Raw genomic sequence first — 7,471 nt, 5'->3', positions numbered from 1 at the left:
CTGGGAAGATGGATATTATGAAAATGAGAAGACAAGGGAAAATTGGCTGGAAGATATTCTTGCTGAGTGGGAGGAGATGAGATTAATGGTTAGCCAGAGCAGTCCAGAATACATCAGGCATGCAGTCTAACTCCAGTTATGCTTCTGTTACACTGGAATAAGATCATCTTTATTTCAACTGGTTGTTTTTTTATCCTATTCTCTAAAAATGAGTATCTTTAATTAAAGTATATGGTATGTTTGCTATATAACATTTTAATGTTTCTTGGTTAGTGCCTAAAGAAATTTTGCTATGTGAAAAGCCATTATTATTCCTTATCATTTTCCTCCACAAGGAGTCAAATACGGAAATCAGTTACAGTGCATTTTTGACCACTTATTGAGGCGATGGGCTTCCCTGGTGGCTTGGGCGGTAAAGAATCTGCCTGCAGTGCTGGAAACCTGGGTTCGATTCCTGGGTTGGGAAGATCCCCTGGAGGAGGGCATGGCAACCCACTCCAGTATCCTTGCCTGGAGAATCCCCATGGACAGAGGAACCTGGCGAGCTGTAGTCCATGGGGTCACAGGGTCAGACATGACTGAGTGACTACGTACATTGAGGTGATAGTTCCACCAATCTGAAACTAAGCCATTTAAAACAGTAAGAATGCATTATTGCAGAGTAAATAAAAACCAATTCAAGTATTTACTCTAAATTAAAACGAGTCTAAGATTTGATTAACTTTCTCTTGAAATCATATTAAATCTTGGTGATATGCTCATACCTCTGAGCAGGCAGGTTCTTGAAAATTTATATTTTCAAGCAGAAAATCCGAATAAAGTGTCTCAAGACATTCTTGGCACATTTAAAAGCATGAAGTGCCAAAAACTTTCATGAGAAAAAGACAACTTGTTTTCTCAAGATTTCTAGTCCAGCTTGGGAAATGCAACAGAGAGGAGATTAACTCCTAGAACTATCTTTAGCTTGTGGAAGAGAAACCAAAGACCAGAAGTTAAGTAACAGAAAGCAGAATAGTAAAAGGGTGTTACCACCTGTGTCTGCTCGATAGAAGGGAAAGATAAAGGGTGTGCACGTGTGTGAGCAAAGGTATAAAGTGCAGGCCTTCAGCGGCTCAAGGTCAGTGAAAATAATGAATATTGAAGTTGATTTGCTTCCAGCTTTCGATTTGTTTCCAACTGTAAAAATGCTTTAATGAATGTAATGTGCTTGGAATCATAACCTTCTTTTTTCTCATCAGCATCTTTCTCATTTATCTTTTTTGAAAAACTACAGTAACATTTTATTAAGTGGAAATACCAAGTCAAAAAAATCTGCAAATATTTTGAGTCCAAGTTTGATTTTTTAGGTTTAACCTTCTCTTTTTTTTTGGTTTTGTTTTCACATGTTAATCTACTTTTCTCATAAGCATTCCTTTCATTTTCATTCCTTTCAAGGCATACACTCATGTATGGCTTTGGTTTCTTTCATTTATCTATTTCATTGTTACATGTTATATCAGGACTTTTTACAAAAGTAACAGTTTGTGAAGTGAAATTGGACTTTTCCTTCAGTTTTGTTTTTCTGTTGTTGTTCAGTGGCTGAGTTGTGTCCTACTCTTTGTGACCCCTTGGACTGCAGCAGCCAGGCTTCCTTGTCCTTCACTCACTGTCTCCCGAAGTTTGCTCAAACTCATGTCCATTGAGTCAGTGATGCCATCCAGCCATCTCATCCTCTGTCACCCCCTTCTCTTCCTGCCCTCAATCTTTGCCAGCATCAGAGTTTTCCAGTGAGTTGTCTCATCATATTAAGCAGCCAAAGTATTAGAGCTTCATTCAGCTTCAGAAGCAATTCTTGTTTTTCTATACATTCACTTATTTTTTTCATTTCCATTTCCTTTCTCCCACCTCTGCCTTTCCCCACTTTTTATTCCATTTCTTCAGAAGGAAATACACATTTATTGTGTGCCAACTGTTTGCCAAGCTCTTTGCTTTTCACATTTACAGAGAAGAAGTTGTGTACCTTGCCTGAGGTCACAGTGCTAAACAATGGATGAGTTGTTTTAAGTCCATCATCTGCCTAACTCTAAAACCTGTCTCTAGTATGCCCTGTTTATCCCTTTGAAGTCATTCTTCAACTCTGTTCATTCTTGCCACTGTTCTTCCCGTCTCTTGTTTCTTCTTTGGCAGCAATTTTTCTCTATGAGTTTCCCTCCCAACATATGCTTTTCCAGCTTTCTCTCATGGTCTCTCAAACTCTTTACCTCTTCTCATCCTCAGAGTTGTTTTTCTTCTAGTGAGAAGGCAGAAGTGGCACCATTATTTATTTAGTTACGGCTGTGCTGGTGTTGGTTGCCGTGCCCGGGGCCTTCTCCGGTTGCGGTGAGTTGGAGCCACTCTCCAGCTGCGGTGCTCGGGTTTCTCCTGCAGTGGGGCACGGGCTCTAGAGCACTGGCTCTGTAGTTGTGGCTCATGGGCTTAGCTGTCCCGTGGCATGTGGGATCTTTCCAGACCAGAGATTGAACCTGTGTCCCCTGCCTTGGCAGGTGGATTCCTTACCACTGAGCCACCAGGGAGGCCTCTGATTGTATTTTTTGGATTAAATATCTTAAAATTGTTTATATTTCCTGACCTTGTAATTCTACATTTAGTCTCAGGAAATCACAGAGATGTATGCAAAATGTGTATACAAGGAAGAAAACACAAGCATCATTTGTAGTTTTAAAAAATTAAAATAATTTTAATGCTAACAGTGGGGTTAAATATGGGTTAAGTAAACCCTAGAAGACATATAATGTAATAATACTTAATGACATAGAAAAATGTTCATATGTATTATTTTAAAAATTCATTGATTATGAAAACTCATTATTAAGTTATCCTTCATACAAAAGAGAATTAAAATGTACATATTTAATTTAAAGAAAAAATGAATACCTGTATCAACCACACACTTATTAAAATGAACATTACTAATTTCTTTAAATCCCCCGTAAGACACTGTATGATAAGTATAAGAAGCAAAACAGCATCTTAGTATATAAAAATGGTAATAGTATGTTCAGTATAGCTTAAGTTTAGTGAAAAAAATGTTAGCAGTTGTTACCTCAGGTTGATGTCATTGTAGGTGAATTTAATTTTTTTAATTTCTAATTTTTTATTTCATTTTTTTTCAATGAACACTTATCAGACTTATAAGTGTAATAAAATTTCACAACAAATAAAATAAGATTTCACAAAAATGTTTTATATATATATAAAACTTTATTATCATTGTCTTTTTTGGTGAAAAGGGTAGATTGAAAAGTCAAGAAAATATTTTCTTCTTTTGAGGCTGGGAAGACAATAATCAGAGACTGGAAAGTAAAATCATTTTTTATAATTCATCATTAAACACAAATGACTTTAAATTCATTCTTAGTATAACAATACTAATTTCTTTGAGGTGCAAGTTCTACCAGGTCACTTGAGTAAAAGAAGCACAAGTGTGTAAATGCCCCAGGTATTTGGTATAGACAGAGAAGGAGTTCCTCCCCACTTGGTGTGGTCAAAGAGCTTATCAAGAAGGAAGATTTTTTTTGGACTTTAAAGGGTACAGAAGATTTAGATCAGCATTGCCAAACTTTATAGTCTTGGGACTCCTTACTAATACTTTTCAAAATTATTGAAACATCACCCTGATACCAAAATCAAAGATATCACAAAAAAATAAAATTACAGACCAGTATCATTGATAAACATAGACGCAAAAATCTTCAACAAAATACTAGCAAATAGAATTCAACAACACATTATAAAGATCATACACCATGATCAAGTGGGATTTATCCCAGGGAAGCAAGAATTCTTCAACATATGCAAATTAGTCAGTATGATATGCCATATTAAAGTAAGGAATAAAACCCATATGATCATCTCAATAGACTCAGAAAAAGCTTTTGACAAAATTTGACACCCATTTATGATAAAAACTGTCCAGAAAGTGGGCATAAAGGAAACTTCCCTCAACATAATGAAGGCCATATACAACAAACCCACAGCAAACATCATTCTCAGTGGTGAAAAATTGAAAGCATTTCCTCTAAGATCAGGGACAAGACAAGTACGTCCACTGTTGCTACTATTATTCAACATAGTAGTGAAAGTCCTAACCACTGCAATCAGAGAAGAAAAAGAAATGAATACAAAGTAGAAAAGAAGAAGTAAAACTGTCATTATTTGCAAATGACATGATATGATTATCTAAAGATGCCACCAGAAGACTACTAGAACTAATCAGTGAATTTGGCAAGGTTGCAGGATACAAAATTAATGCACAGAAATCTCTTGCATTGCTGCTGCTAAGTCACTTCAGTAGTGTCCGACTCTGTGCGACCCCATAGATGGGAGCCCACCAGGCTCCCCTATTCCTGGGATTCTCCAGGCAAGAACACTGGAGTGGGTTGCCATTTCCTTCTCCAATGCATGAAAGTGAAAAATGAAAGTGAAGTCGCTCAGTCCTGTCCGACTCTTAGCGACCCCATGGACTGCAGCCTACCAGGCTCCTCTGTCCATGGGGTTTTCCAGGCAAGAGTACTGGAGTGGGTGCCATTGCCTTCTCCGCTTGCATTGCTGTACATTATCAACAAAAATTGTTGAGCATTGCTGTACATTATCAACAAAAATTGTTGAGGACCTCAATGATATTTTGTTTATGTGAATTATATCTATTCATATTTATCATGGTGGGGGTTTAGTCGCTAACCTCTTTCCGAATCTTGTGACTGCCATGGACTGTAGCCCAACAGGCTCCTTTTCCATGGGATTTTCCAGGCAAGAATACTTGAGTAGGATGCCATTTCCTTCTCCAGGGGATCTTCCAACCCAGGGATTGAACCCTGGTCATATCCATTGCAGGCGATTTCCTGCATTGCAGGTGGATTCTTTACAGACTGAGCCACCAGGACTATATATATGTCATATTAGAAATTAAAATCAAGAAAATTTAAAATATTTGTCAATGTAATTTAAAATAAATTACATGTTAAGGTAAATAATTTTATGAAAAATATCTGTGTTTTCCAGAACAAAACCATTTAATCAGGAAAATGGTGTTGTTTTACATTTTGGATTTTTAAAATTTATTTACACTTTGTATTTTAATATTTGGCTTAACAGAAGACAGCTGGATTCTGTCATCTGCTCTGTTGTGATATCACATGTCTTATGGCTTCTGGAAAACTCCACTGTATACTTGTGAGAGAATGAGGTGGAAAAGTAAATGGTATCTTAGAGTACTATGAACATAGTGTTGATATCATGGCTCCCCCGATAACCATTTTGAGAATTACTAATTAAGATAGACTGAGGGCAAAATAGAGGAATGGCATAATCTCAGAGGTAGGAAAGCATAAAGCATTATCGGAGAGAGTAGACACACCAATCTGGTGGTTCTGAAGGATTTATGTCGGGGGACGTGCAAGAGATACGGTTAGAAATGTAGTTGGGAAAATTATGTCAGTTAAAAAATACCAGTTTCCTTATTTAATACTGTAATTGCTAGCCTCTACTTTTGGCTTCAGAAAACTTCAGGAAAAGGGTGGTAGAAGAGAAAAGTATAAGGTATGTGGCTGGCAGTATTCCTATTGACTCACTGATTGCTTTTTTTCATTTGTTTAGGGTCTGCTATATTTCAAGCATCAAGACAAGAACTAGTGATACAAAGATGATAATGACACAGTCCCTACCCTTTTAACAGCTCTCGATCAAGTGGGGGAGTCAGGATATTAAAAGGTAAGTGATTCATCCTTTAAATTGACTGACTTGGAAGTGTAATGAACATGTTGTGAGATGGAAAGGAAGTCTTAAAGATTGAAGCCCAAAATACCAACAGCCAGTCATATCGAACCTTGGTGAAAAATACTAGAAGTATGGGGTTGACAAATACAGAGCTAGTATTAACAGAGCACATCTGTGGGAGATGGTCAGATGGTGGTAGAGGAGACTTTCCTGAATATATCTTCTCTTTTGGAAAGTACAAAATCTTTTGTACAAATGTACAAAATCCCTGTCTCCTAAATCTCTACAGAATATTTCCACTGCCAGGCCTGGGAGACACCATCAATTACCTTAAAACCCTGCTTCTCTTCATTTGCATCACCTTTTTCAGTCTTTTTGTTCTCCTCTGTGACCCAGTAATTAGTGTGAAGAGGAGGAAGAAATTAAGATAATTACAACAGCTTTAAACCAGCACCGAGAACACCTTTGCTTGGCCATACAATTATAATTAAATAAGTAAATAAGTAAACTGTCTCCCAGCACCACCTGCAGGGGATGAAGAAGCCTGCAACAGGATTTAGTACTCTGCCGGAGTATCTTCAAGCCAACATTCCTTTATTGAGCATCTATTAAGAGCCTGATTTTAGTAGCTGAGGAGAACACAAAAAGCTTAGTAAGAGATCGTCCACCCACATTCGAAGGAACTTCATTAGAACTTGCAGATTTTTGTGGTGGTTATCTTGGAAAGAACTAACTAATTTTAAGAGAATCAGGTTTCTTCTGTGCAAATTCAGTAGTAAAGCAACTACTGCATTGCCTTTTTTACACTCTCCACTGATGGAGAGCAAGAAAAAATGGTGATTTCAAGTTTTAAGTAGTGAAGTAATGAAGTCTGTTTTTTGAATCCTCATTGAGCTTGTAAATATGATGAGAAAGGCCTGTGTTGCACACTGTTTTATGCAGCCTGGTTAAGGTTGTTCATTTCTTAATTTAGAAGGCAATGGCACCCCACTCCAGTATTCTTGCCTGGAAAATCCCATGGACGGAGGAGCCTGGTGGGCTGCCGTCTGTGGGGTCGCACAGAGTCGGACATGACTGAAGCGACTTAGCAGCAGCCAGGCAACTGTCTTATGGGATGGTTCTCTGCTGATCATAAGAGGAATCGGATGGAAGTAGATGCATGGCTTAATAGAAATTCATAAGTACCCATCTGAAATAAACTCAGAGTGCATACCAGTAAGAGCCTTTTACTTTCCTTATCAAGTCATGTCCTAGAAGCTAGAAAGAATGAGGTTTCCCAAAGTCCCTAGCCTTTGAAAATCTTACAAACAAGTACAGAATGTTTTCCTGATTTCTGGCATTTAAAATAGAAGCAGAATACATCACATACAAAAGAGGCAATATAGATGAAACGAGTGTTCATTACACATTTAGAGGAAAGAAAGACTTCTGCTGGGTGAGCGATCACTTCAGTCAGTCCAGTCGCTCAGTCGTGTCTGACTCTTTGCGACCCCCTGGACTGCAGCATGCCAGGCTTCCCTGTCCATAACCAGCTCCCAGAGCTTACTCAAACTAATATCCATTGAGTCGGTGATGTCATCCAATCATCTCATCCTCTGTCGTTCCCTTCTCCTCCTGCCTTCAATCTTTCCCAGCATCAGGATCTTTTCTAATGTCAGCTCTTCACATCAGGTGGCCAAAGTACTGGTGCTTCATCATCAGTCCTTCCAGTGAATAT

Source organism: Bos indicus, chromosome 14 (assembly GCF_029378745.1).
Source record: "Bos indicus isolate NIAB-ARS_2022 breed Sahiwal x Tharparkar chromosome 14, NIAB-ARS_B.indTharparkar_mat_pri_1.0, whole genome shotgun sequence".
In the NCBI taxonomy this organism is placed as follows: Eukaryota; Metazoa; Chordata; class Mammalia; order Artiodactyla; family Bovidae; genus Bos; species Bos indicus.
This window is presented reverse-complemented; position numbering follows the sequence as displayed.